At 33.6% G+C, this 13,371-nt stretch overlaps 1 protein-coding gene across 5 annotated transcripts in view; it reads right to left on the minus strand.

The window, feature by feature from the left end:
* Pacrg (parkin coregulated) overlaps positions 1–13,371 on the minus strand; it is a 543,806-nt gene that overhangs the window by 508,899 nt on the left and 21,536 nt on the right. The gene's annotated exons all lie outside the window — the stretch shown is intronic.

Raw genomic sequence — 13,371 nt, forward strand, 5'->3', positions numbered from 1 at the left:
ATACTCTGTGACACAGCTAATTTATCTAGGATGTTTGGGATTAATTTAATGCTTTCAGGTCTTTGGTTCAAGCAATGTAGATGGTCCTAAGTCAGCACTTGAGTGGGAAGACTCTTCCTGGTACTCTAGCTAATGACTCTTGAGTGATTACATTTCCTACCCTGGCTGTTGGAAACAGGAACTATTTTTCTCCTTGCTGAACCTTGATCACTGTTTTATTTTACTATTGCACGTTGTGCTTTCCCCCATTACCAGCAGTGTCCTCAGATACACATTGATCATCACATAACACCTGAGGGAGCTTTCTGCAGATCTCAAGGGTGCTCTCAATGTACCTTGCTCCTTTCTCAGACTCTGTCCTATGAACTCTAGTGAACTTAAATCCTTTGGATTCCAGCTCCATCAACTGAGGAAGAGCTGTACTCTGACTCTTGAACATGTTCTTCAAGCAATAGCTTGTGGCAATTATAGTTCTCACTTCATCTTTTCCCATCTCTTACAGATTATTGCCCTTTTGTTGTTTGATGTCTCATGGTTTGAGAGCTGCTGATTCTCACATCTTGTCTAAAATTGTTTCAGGAAGAAGAAAATGAGATCATGCTATTTTGCTTTGACAGGAAATTGAGCATATATTGTTTTGAAATCACATGCTTATTCATTATTTAATCAGTATGTAAAAGTAAGTACTACTTATTCTAAGGGAAGGAAAACAGGTTTTGTTCATGACTATCTTTTCCTTGTCAAGGAACAATGACTTTTTCCCTTCTGCAGTTTGCTTTCAGAAGACTGATACACAATATTGTAATGAGCTTAACTATAAATACATATTTTCTATAGAATTTCTTGTAACAATATCAACTCAGTATTGTCAATAAATCTCTGCCTTTCAAGAACTAGAAGGTTTTGCTGCTTTCAAAGTAGTATGGGAGTTTCGGTGGTCAATCTGAACCAGGCTCCCCACCCCACGGGCAGGCTGGCAGGAGGCTCAGAGGCATGCTGCTACAGGTGTCCGTTTGCATTAGGAACTGAGGAGCTTCTGAGAAGTGAATTAGCAAATCTCCATTCAGAGACTGAGGCAAGAAAATGCTTTTGGTTCGGGAAAGTTAAAACATTTGAATATTTGCTATTTATATTTCCTCGCTGTACATTTTCAGCCAGGATATCTTCAACAAGATATTTCAAACTTGAGTAATGCCACAAAGGCAAAAACATATTCTCCTAGATCTCAAAGTTTATATGTAATTATTTTTACCAACAATGTAACTCAAATATGTGCATATAAAATAAATTAATATTTATAAAACAACTACTATGATGCCTAATATCTTATTAAATGTTTTAAAAGGGAATAAAATAAGTAAACAATATAAAAATTAACTAGGGATTGAGGCTCATAACTCTTATGTAGCCACAAAAACAATGTAGATCCCTGAATTATGTATGTAAAACAAGAAAAAGTACAAATCCTTCTTTCCATAACATCCTTTTGTCAAGACATGTCCTGCTGATACTGAATTAGAATTAGTACTGTGATCATTGTGCTGACTTGCTTTTCCTTTATATTCAACATAACTTTGCCACCAAACACAATACTAAGACTCAAGCCTCATACACATTTTCCTCCCCAAACTACTGAGAAACTTTTATTCACATCTTGCAAAGCAATGTTAATTAGCAATTGTTGCAAATGTGTGTCTTAGATTCAGTCTGTGTGGTCTGAAGTCTGGGACACTGTTGTTGCTCCCAAATGTACATTTATAGTCCCAATAATGTTTGGTCCAAAGTATTCACTTATTTTACATGTGTGATGGATAGAAGGAAAGAAGAAATAAAGGAAAGAAGGAGCAAAAGAAGTGAGGGAGGGAGATAAGAAAAGTCCTTAGGTCTTCATTAAGTTAATACAAACAGTGAATGTGTGTTCAAATAAGCTACATTCAGACCATGACAGGATCCATTTATAAGGCAAACTTCCTCAAATGCTGTAGAATACACAAACATTAAGCTTTAGATTAGCCTCTACAGCAAAAGGACAAAATGAAATATTTCCTTAGGACATCACATGCACTAAGTAATAAATACAAGGGCTTAAAGGATTCTATTCTACAGATTACACCTACAGCCAAGCATAGAAGTTTGTGGCTAAAACAAACTAATAATGATTTTAAAATACTACCACAGCCAAAAGCAGTACTTCACTGGAGTTTTGGTAGGCTCTGATAGCATGTGCTACAACTGCCTGGCAAATGCACAGTGGATGAACTGGGAGGGCAAGATGGGGAGTCTGGAGTACAGTTGGAAATGGTATATATATGTATACACACACACATATGTATATGACACTTTTTAAGTAATATCATTATTTTCTGGATTTTATTATATTTATCATCATAATTTTTTCAACCTAAGCCAATATCAAATTTCATATCTAATTTTCTCTTACTGCTTTTCTAAAAGAAGGCTTCCCCAATTATATAAGCTTCAGGACCCACAACACTTAATCCATCATCTTCGGTCATACTGTAATTCAAGGGCAAACCAGCAGTAACTGTACAAGAGTGCTGTAACTTCTTTGTACCCATTTTCTCATCTCTAAACATGATGATGAGTTTGCTAGGTGATTTCTAAGCATCTTTTTAGCGGTAAAGTATGTGAACATTAGTTTAAGTGAATTAACTACAAGGTGAAAAGTTTAATAAGCAAATAATACAAAGCTGACAAATAGAGTCTTCTTTAAAATGATTCAGAAATGAAGATAAAACATCACTGATTTCATAATGGATATGAAAAACATTATTTAGTATATAAAAAGGATGTGCATGCAATTTATATGTGAAAGATAAATGTTACATTATATGGCTAAGTCTTCTATAATCTTTGTTATAAGCATTTCAGATAAATCATACTCAAGTATACAGCTTTTGAGAAACAGGTCTTTCATAGAGCATATGTAACTTGTCAGTATTATATAAAATTAACATTTGATAGTCATATATCTCTAACATAGACATAAGATCTCATCTTTGTCATAATCTAAAATACTTTAATCTCCATAAATAGGTGAATACCTAGGTAAAATTCAGACTCTTGATTAGAACTAGTGTCTTAGTCTGTTTAGTCTGCCCTGAAAAAAAATCACAAAATAGTTAGCTTAAACAGGAGAAATTTCTAATAGGTCCAAAGTCTACAAAATTGAGAATTAAGATATGGGCAGATTCAGTGTTCAATGAAGGCCTGCTTTCTGGTTCAGAGACGGTGACTTCTCATTGGGTGCTGGCAGAGTGGAAACAGTGAATAAAATCTCTGGATCTACTCTTACAAGAAAACCAATCGTATTCATAGGGACTCCACCCTCATGACTTAATCATATCCCAAAGGCCCCATTTCCTATTATCATGAACATGATAGTAAGGGTTTAATTTTAACATGAAAAATTTCAGGGAACACAAACATGGAAACCATAGTAGGTGGGTAAACCCTAAGCACAACTATGTGTACAGTGCAACAGTAAATGTGTACCAGCCAAATAAAGACAGATGAGACACAAGTCTGGTTTTTAAGGACCTCTAATCTAGTAGGAGAGATGGTCACATGCACTGAAAATATTACATTCTGATGTAACAGTGAAAGAAAAATAAGAAGCAAGGTGCTTTAGAATTAAGAGCAATTAACTCTTACTAACTAGACATTTTATAAAGGTTTATAAATTTTGATGGAATTATTATTGGATTGTGTTTTTATTCATAAACTATAGGAAAGCTGAAATTAAATGTTAAAATAAAAAGGTAAATTGAATGAAATTGAGATGGAAACCTTCAAGCAATCTCAAGGTGAATTAAATAAGATACAGCCAGGCAAAGAGAGACGATATAAATAGGATAATAGAAGAAAATGATCATCCTGTTAATGGAACACACTCTTTTTTCTCCATGTCATTATCTGACTAAGAAACACATCAAAAATTTTGGTACATAGTATTATCATAATGATTAAAAAATCCTAAGATCTTAAAAGAACCCATGAAAACAATTCTTAACTGCAAACCATCACACCTATATCTATTATTCTTCCTTTTATCTATTCCTGATATATGGATACACCTAAAAAAGGATTTTATTATTAAATGAGCTTTCAACATTTTAAAGCCTTTATTACCTATGCTTTAATAACTTTCCTGTTACCAATCCTTTTCCAATTCCCTGATAAATTTTCCCTTGTAGAAACTCCCAACTCTGTCCTCAATTTCCACTGTCTGTTTTGGAATTTATATCCTCATTTCCTTTCAGTATTTAAGTTTTCTGCCTCTTTTCTTAACCTACTCTTTGCACTGAGGCCAGTTTTCTGGCTTAGGCAAAGCTCCTCATCAGGTTCAAGATTGCTTCAAGGATCCTCAGTACTTGGAACTCATGGCTCAGGGCAAGGCAGACTCTGCAGGCTTTTTATTATCTCAGAGAACTTCCCCCTCTAGATAATTTGTACAATATTTCTGGCATTCTGATTTTTCATCAAAGGTGATTATTGTCTTATTTCTTTAAGAATATTCATTTTTAACAAGCTTTATTTTGCTTTTTGCATGGATTAAAAAATTTGTATTTGTGTTAATCTTTTTCTTGTTGCTAGAGGCCATCTTCAGATATCTTGTGACCACTTTCTGCCCATTAATTTTTAGGTTTCTTTTATCTGCTTCTCAGTTATATACCTGGAAGCTTTACAGCTTCCAAAATTTTGTGGCTCTCAGTCATTCTCATTCTCTTTTGGGTTTATGTTCTTTTAAAAATAACCCCTTTCTATTATTTTAGTGGGGACAGTATAATTTCATTTAATTTGTCATGCTTACACAGAGCTCCCATTACTTTGGAACAATCCAGTTTCACTAATTCTTCATTGAAAACATTTTGCATTTTTCCACCTCTATGGCTGCACATGCCCTTCCTTCTTATATCTCTTTGTATAAATTCCAAAATATCATGCAGAAGCCTTTCACAAATTCTTTTTACTATCAACTCGCACTTTCCATGATAAGCAAAGTGATTTTTCCTCTTCTTGGTCCCCCACAACAACTGCCATCCTCCTGCTCTAAAGTATATTCATTTGTTCAGCTGTCACATTCCCCGCTAGACTCCTCACAGGGGAGGAGGAGATTCATTTACCTCCACCTGACATAGGGTCTCATGTACAGCAATGGTCAACAGATATTTAATTAACAGAATAATAAATTTCATAAAAATTTCTTGGAAGCATATTTTCTTCTCAGTATGTTCTTGTTATTCATTCCAAAGGAATTTCTCTTGATTTTTCAAATCATTACCCACATTATCTTGCAAAGATACCAGCAGCTATGAGTATCTATTATATGCGTTTCTCTTTTTCCTGATTGTACATTTTGATACTGATGGTTAATTTTAACATAACTTAGGAAGGATGCACAAAGAATACAAAACACATCAGGTCACTTGGGGATTTCTCTAATATATCATTTACTCTACAGTGGATACTGAAGTTTAAACTGTAAATGACACCAAAATCCTGTTGTGTTTATACTGTCAGGATAATCAGCATTCAGAACCTCATCACATGAACATGAACAAAGAAACACTTGGCTGTAAAATTATAAAACAATGAAATATGACCCTGTAAGGAGGAAGGTGGAACTGTGCTTTGGGTATTTATCTGAAAATAAACAAACTGATACCTTAATTAAGCAAAATGATTATTAAAACTTATGTAAAAAATATTTGCATAGGTAATTCGTTGTCGCTACTTGGATCTGTGCTCAAGGACATTCTAATCAATAACACATGTTATAGTTGAGCAAAGATTAAAATGACTATTTACAGAAAGGATATTTAAGATAATATTCTCAGAGTTTATAGTGTATTAATATAAAATTGAATATATTTTAATTTTATTTTATTTTGAGTCCTAAAAGGAATACTGGAAAGATTATATTGGTTATAAACATCTTGAGGGCTGAGGATTTAGCTCAATGGTGCCGCACCTGCCTCAGAAATGCAGGTCCTGAGTTTGATCCCTGGTACTGGGGGGAAAAAAGGCAAAAAGAAAAAAACTAAAACAAAAACAAAAATAAACATCTTGAAAGTAGGGGATATTCCTAAAGAAATAGACATATTCCTTGCATGCATCTATGTTTAGAAAAATCCCAATGTTTATAAAATTAAGCCTAATCAATTTAGTCAATACAGAAGTATAAATAGAACCAAATGTTTACTAACATGCAGTAAGATTTCTATGTTGCCAGTGGTATTCATCGGCCAACAAATTGTTATTATTCCATAAACAACTTTATGAATTGATTTTCATATACTCATGATTATTTTTTCAGGTTTCTTCTTAAACCCATTAAAATGGTCATGACAGCTAAGACAAAAGTATTATGCATAGAAGTGTCTTATGATTGTAACAGAAACGCATGGGAATAAAACTTAAAAATGAATGGATGAGAAAGGCCAAATGATATACTCTTGGGAAAGTGCCTCTGAAGTTGAACATTAAATACCAAAGATGAGGAAACATGATTGGTGAAATGGAAAATGAAAATCATTTTACATGTAACTCAAAATCCTGAATCGAATTTGTGTGTCTGTTAGCCTAACATTAATTTAAGAGAAGACTAGAGGATTTCTGAAGCCTATAAGTTAAGAACTGTGAGCAACAATATGGGTAAAAGTTTACCAGAAGCTACAGTGGAACCACAGAGTTAAGACTCAGTCAGACAGGCATCTAAAAGTGAAGAGTTTGAAAACCTTAGTTTTGGTACCAAGGGATACCAAACTGTAATTGTGAAAATACTAAACAGATTGTTAAGTGTAATAAATTATTTTGGAAAAGGATATTTGGGAAAACATAGAATAGTGAGGAGTATAAATATTGTTAAAGTTTGAAAGGACTGCATCCATGGAATTCAAAGCTAAAATCTTTACAGCAGCAGCCATCTAGAATTTCTCTGTAGGCAATACTGAGCTAATTTAAGTGGGAAGGGGGAATTAGTTGATTTCCCTTGAAATTGTATAGATACTTCTTTTATTAATGATAGTCTTGGAATAAGTGAGAGAAATAATAAGGGGGCACTAAAACTGCTTTAAGTTTACCATTTTGAAAATGTGGGAGTTTTTAGTATATAAAAAATGACATGAGAAATCTAAAAGGTCTAATACCACTCTAACATAATCAACTGGAATCAGTATAATGACACCACTATCTATAGCTCCCTTGACATAAAGCATATGTCACTTGTATTTCGAGTTTAAAAACAATGTCTTTAGAGACTTTTTAAACTAATCAGTTTAAGTGGGAAAAATGCTTTGTTTCATGTACATCTACATCATTAAATAATCTCAAGTAAAATTCATTCGCACATTCAGAGGTAAGGTGAACATTATTACTAACAATTATTCAACTGGATATATGTACCAATATTTTTTACACAGGCACATTCTTCTTACTAGTGCCTTATGAACAGCCTTATATCATTATGGCATCTTCTTTGAAGCAGAAAAAACTATCTCCATAAAAGAGGAACAAAACCTATAAAGTTAGGTTTACAGAGCAGGGCACCATATATGAGAGCATCTATTCCTTAATACCACACACAGCTCTTGAGTGAGCAGTTTAAGCAAATGGTGATTCTTAGCTTGCAAATCGGGAATAGTAATGTTCTCTAGCCTAATAGTATTAGTTAGGATAAATTAGGTCCTGGAAGAGTAGGAAACCAAAACTCCCAATGGCAGAACAAAACAGACTTATTTCTTTAGGGAAGAAATAGGTGTATCCAGATCATGTTCTATGACAACTGTCTTTTTTTGGAGGGCCTTAATCTCTGGACAGGGCTTAAACAGAAGGTGTGTAAACCACAAATGTAATCTATACTCCTTTCAAGGAGATGCTCCCATGTGCTCCTCTGACCTTGTGATAATCCCCTTTCAGAAAGTAGCCTCCACATTTCTATGGGGTGTCGGGGAGCAGACCTTGAGCTTGCAGTTTAATAGAGGCCTAAGTTAGAAACTCTTGGAAATTGAAAGGAAGCATCACAAGTCACTCAACAGAGATAAGTACAAAGTGCTATAAAAACAGGAAGGGTTCATAAGAGTCATGAAAAGTGTTCTAGAGGCTTCCTATAGAAATCAAAGTGGTTTTTTTTTGGGGGGAGGTGGTCCTGAGGATCAAACTCAGGACCTTGCACTTTGGAGGCAGGTGGCAGAACCATTGAGCTAAATACCCAGCCCTTATAGAAATCAAAGTTTAAGCTAGTTTCTCAGTTAAAAATCTCCAAATAAAAGTTTGACTTAAAATAAATTTTAAGTAATATCAATCAAATGTGTGCATTTAGGTTCTAGGTAGAAAACTGGTTTTAAGAAAATGAGAAAGATTTAAAGGAAACTACATATTAGTATTTCATAATTCAGTAAAAAGAATCAATAAAAACTATAACAATACTCTTTCAGTTTAGTCTGTCTAGGATGAAGATAGAATCACTGACAAAGGAAATATATCTGAAGATATATTGAAATTTTTTACAAATTAAGAAATACTGAGCAGAGAATGAGAAAATCTAACAGGAAAGTCTAACATAATGTAAGTCCCAGGAAAATATAGGAGATACAGTATATGAAAATATATTGCTTGTGATTTTCACATTCTGTATATACAAGAAACCATGGTTTCAAAGTATCACAGGCACAATGAGTTGAAGGAAATCAATGCCTGGTGACCAGAGTAAAACTGGTTAATGAAAAAGACTCAGAGAATATTATAAATGTATCTTGAGAAAAGATGGACCATTGAAAAATGAACAATAATTAGACTAACAGCAGACTTCTCAGCAGAAGAAACCAGAAGCTGTTGAATGGTATCTCTGAAGTACTGAGAGACAATCACTAGTGTATTATCCTATAAATAATGCCCAGAAAATTTAGTTTTCACAAGTGATAGAACAATGAGAACATTTTTCAGTATATAAGCAATGAGTTAATCACCAAGAGACCTTTGTTAAAGTGGTAAACATGCTCTTAAGAGAGCAAGAAATGGGGCTTCTGAAGAAGATGCAAGAAAGAATGTGGAGCAAAGACAAACAGGACAATACAGAGGATTATCAACATATGTGATGAATGTTCAAATTTTAAAAGTGATTACAGTAAAAGACATATTGCTATTAACACCTTTCAAAATACTCCCTTCACTTGCAGCACTCTTATCCCATTGTTCTTGCCACTTCCTGAAGCAGTTTTTGGAGTACTCTTTTGTAAATATCTTTATGAAATATGATTAAAAACTACAGTGAGTGTTGTTGCTAAATGCCATCCAAAAGAAAGCAAGCTTATAAAAACATTATGGTGTGCCTTCATCTACCTTATTCATTGGGTCTGGCACTATGTGACTTCTGCCTTTTCACCAAAGTCAAACTGACTGTGAAAGGTAGAGTTTTTTTTTTTTTAAATATATTCAGGATGTCAAGGCAACCACAACAGTGTAACTGAGATACTCACAAAAAGAGATCTTCCAGAACCGCTTCAGAAAATGGCAAGAATGATGGGACAAGTGTGTTCAAAGCAAGGGAAAGTAAGAAGGGGACTCTTTTGAGGGAGATTGATGGCAATGTGCCTTTTATTTAAATACAATTTTAAAACTTAACTTTCATCACAATTTTTTTGCATGTTTCATATATAACCCTCCAATACCCAGTTTAAAACGATGAACCTAATATCTAATTTGTAGGGCTTGAAAAAGGAAAGTAAAACACTGAAAAAGAACAGACATGTTAAGAGAGGGGTGATCATATTTTATTCTAATACTCCATACTCTCTTAGGTAAAGAGGTAGAAATAGTTCAAATATATATAAAATAATATGTAGCATATAATATACAATTTAAGGAAAAATACATAGTAAAAGTTCAAGAATAATGACTAAAATAATAGAAATATCATGTGTAATTCCTCCCATGGGTGTAAAACCCCTTTCAAATATAAGAGAGGAAGAACAATGTTTTAAAACCAGCAGATATTTAATATATAAGAAATTTGTAGTATAAAGTACTACTTCTTTAAGTCTTCTATTTCTCCATCTGGATAGGGATAGCTTAAAGACAACTCGGAAATTTTGCTATAGTAGAATATAAAGCAAATATTTCAACATTCTTACAAGTTTTCAAATCTCAAATCTTAGACTAATTAATTAGCTAATTATAAATAGTTATGCATAGTTAGTTCAATTTTAAACACATATTAAAAGAATACTAGAAAGATTCAAATTACCTAATCTATAACACCAATTATTAAAACACAATTATTGTGATGAAATTTGCAATGACAGTAGTATGAAGTATACTTTGTAAAAATAAAAACCCAGGATATGCAAATAGACATTTTAAGAATTATTTTCACTTCAATAAGACCACTTTGAGTTTTGAAATTACACTGTAGGATTTGTTTATACACCCATAAATAGTTCAAAATGCTTAGAGAAAGAGGAATCAGGAATGAGAAAGAAAATGGTAAGCACATTGCCATTTATGGATGAAGATAAAAAAAAATCACCACAATTTTAATGTAAGTTAACAGAAGAGAACTCATTATTCTTATAACAATATTGTAGCACACATATATTTAAAGAAGTATCTAAATACTGCCAATACCATCTACATAGGAGTCAAAGGAAGTCAACAGTTAATCCAGGATTATTAGCTTATCAATAGTTGGAATACTATAATACTGGTTTTCACAGAATGGCACACATGAATATCATTAAACTCTGCTATAATTTTAAGTAATATTCCAAAAGGGTTGTGACTTTATGATATGAAATAGTCCTTGACATTCATAATTCTTAAACTCTTTTATCATTTTGCTGATGTATGTTCTATTTTAAAATCGGAAGGATAATGGATGTGCTTCTTAAACTGTAAATTAGGTTTTATATCAGAGCCTTGTCAGCCCTGTGACAGGTGACCTGACAGTGGTCCTGCCTCGGAAGCCCTCCTTGCTGCTGCTTCTCAAGGAGAGAGGGTCAGTCTTAAGGAAAGTGCAAGAGATTGCTGAATCCCTCAGGAACCATCTAAGGACCATAATAACATTTACTGCAAGCCATAATCATTTTATGTTCTCTCTAACAGCTTAAAAGCAGAGCTATACTTTGCTGTCACATGTATTTTTATTAATCAAGGACATTTAAAGTTTGAATGGATATTGTAAATTTGAAAGTCTAGATACTTCTGATTTGTGTGAAGCAAGTCCTAAAATTGAGAAAAATACAATACCTGCCAGAATCATTAGCTGGTGTCATGAAAATAAAATCCACGTCAACTTAAAGGTTATTTTTAGTTAAATGCATTCTTAAATGTAATTAAAAAGAAAACCTGGCCCATTCAGAGTAATTACAGAGACAAAATAGTGCACATACATGGTAAACTAGTATAAATACTTAACATCAGAACATAAATCTAAATTACATTTTGCTGTAAAACAATACTACAATAAAATCAATAGAGTTCTATGGCAATGAAAGGCAAAGAGTGTGTTTGAAAAATGCAAAACTAATGTGCTCTCTAAATTGATTACTCACTGCTCTACCTGTAACATTGATTTTAAAATCTGATATTTTCGGCATGAAACCAGATAAAAATAATCACCAATTCTCATATTACAAAGTAGTTTTCATGATGAGATGAACATGAAGTCAACGTCTATGGGAGCCTCTGACATAGCAAATGTTATGACCAAGGAAGAGATTGCTTTATAAAAGTGTTTTTTAAAAATAAGAAGTCCTATACTTATGACCTTTTAAGTCAAAAGTTACAAGTAAAACACTATAAAGAAAAGGAATTCCGCATCCCTCATGATTCCTGCTCCTTAACACTGCCATGAACTCTCCAATATAGAAAGACAATGAAATACAAGCTCCTTGACACGGAGGTCAAGGTGTGAGATGAGCTGTCATAAAGGAGCTTTCCAGACACAATGTGCAGTGCTTCCACAGAAAAGAAAAGATGCTGCACATAACTTGTTGGCTTTATTTACTATGTTTTCTTGGGTTTTACCCTGGGTGTAATGGGTCATTAAAGGATTTTAAGAAAGTAGTGACATAGTGAAAAGGATCCCCACTTTCAACCTGATGAAATCTTTGTTTTCTACAGACCTTGAAATACCATGTGTACTATGAAGCTCCCACTGGAAGTTAAGTTTTTCTTTGCTCCATCTCTCTAGGGTCACTTGGCAATGCCTCATTAAAGTGAGGCCTATTCATGACTTACTGAGAACTTACTAAATGGCAGTTACTTCTTTCAGGGCAGTGACACAGCAATTAATATTAAATCCAAGTTTCTTGAATACATAGAAGTTAGTATTAGATCCAGTTGTTTACTTGAAGACATTATGTATGTTTATAAATTCAGAGATTAAAATAGTGCAAAAACATGGTAAATTAGTATAAATACTGAACATCAAAATGTATAGGCTTTTGAAACTATTCTTACTGGGTTGATTTATTAGGCCATTCACTTAATCTTTGTCACTCAATTGCTCCACCTACAAAATTAGGATATAACCTTCTAATACATGAGATTGTTATATTACATGAGAAACTGACACTGTTCTAAGCATAGTGCTTTGCAAATATGGCAGAGTGGTGTGAAACCTTCAAAGCTCAGACTTCCTACAGGATCTAAGGAAACAGAATAATTCATATTGGCAGGAAAATAAATCTTCATCCTGCTTTTTTTTTAAAGAGTAGTGTAGTGAAAAAAAAGAAAGAACAATTTTTCAAACATCTACCCACTCATCTATATTGGTAAAGTGTAAGATCCAGCCACAGGCAGCACTTTGTTTAGCACTACCAACAGATAATTCATTTTTGAATAAGCAGAGGTGGATGCAGAGATAAGCTGAAATGGGGAGCTAAACAGCTTTGCTTGGGTTAAAGAGAGAAATTACCCACTTCCCCTTTTCCCTACACCTTTAGCCCTTTTCTTTCTATTTCACATTGTCAGTTATACTGTTTGGATCTTAATTGCACTTTTAATTTTTCACACCAGAGAAACTATTTGGTATTTACACATGTGTGACTTATTTATTTCACTTAAAAGTGGGAAGGGCAGGGGAAAGGAAATAAAGGAAAAGAAAAAAATATGAGAAAATGAGAAAATGGAAACAAAGTTTTTGAAAATAGGGAAGTGAGGTGGGGGTGAAGAGAGGGTAGGGGTATGGGGAAAATAAGAACCAAGACCTGTCATGTAAAGATACAAGATACCAATGATGAATATAACTGTACTGTACACTCCCAAAGTACCAATAAACTCAATGAGGAAAACAAACAAACAAATAAATAAAATCAGGACTTGAAACCACATGAGGGAGACCTCCAA

The sequence above is a fragment of the Fukomys damarensis genome, unplaced genomic scaffold, assembly GCF_012274545.1.
Source record: "Fukomys damarensis isolate Sample0158 unplaced genomic scaffold, DMR_v1.0_HiC HiC_scaffold_14, whole genome shotgun sequence".
NCBI classification, from domain to species: Eukaryota; Metazoa; Chordata; class Mammalia; order Rodentia; family Bathyergidae; genus Fukomys; species Fukomys damarensis.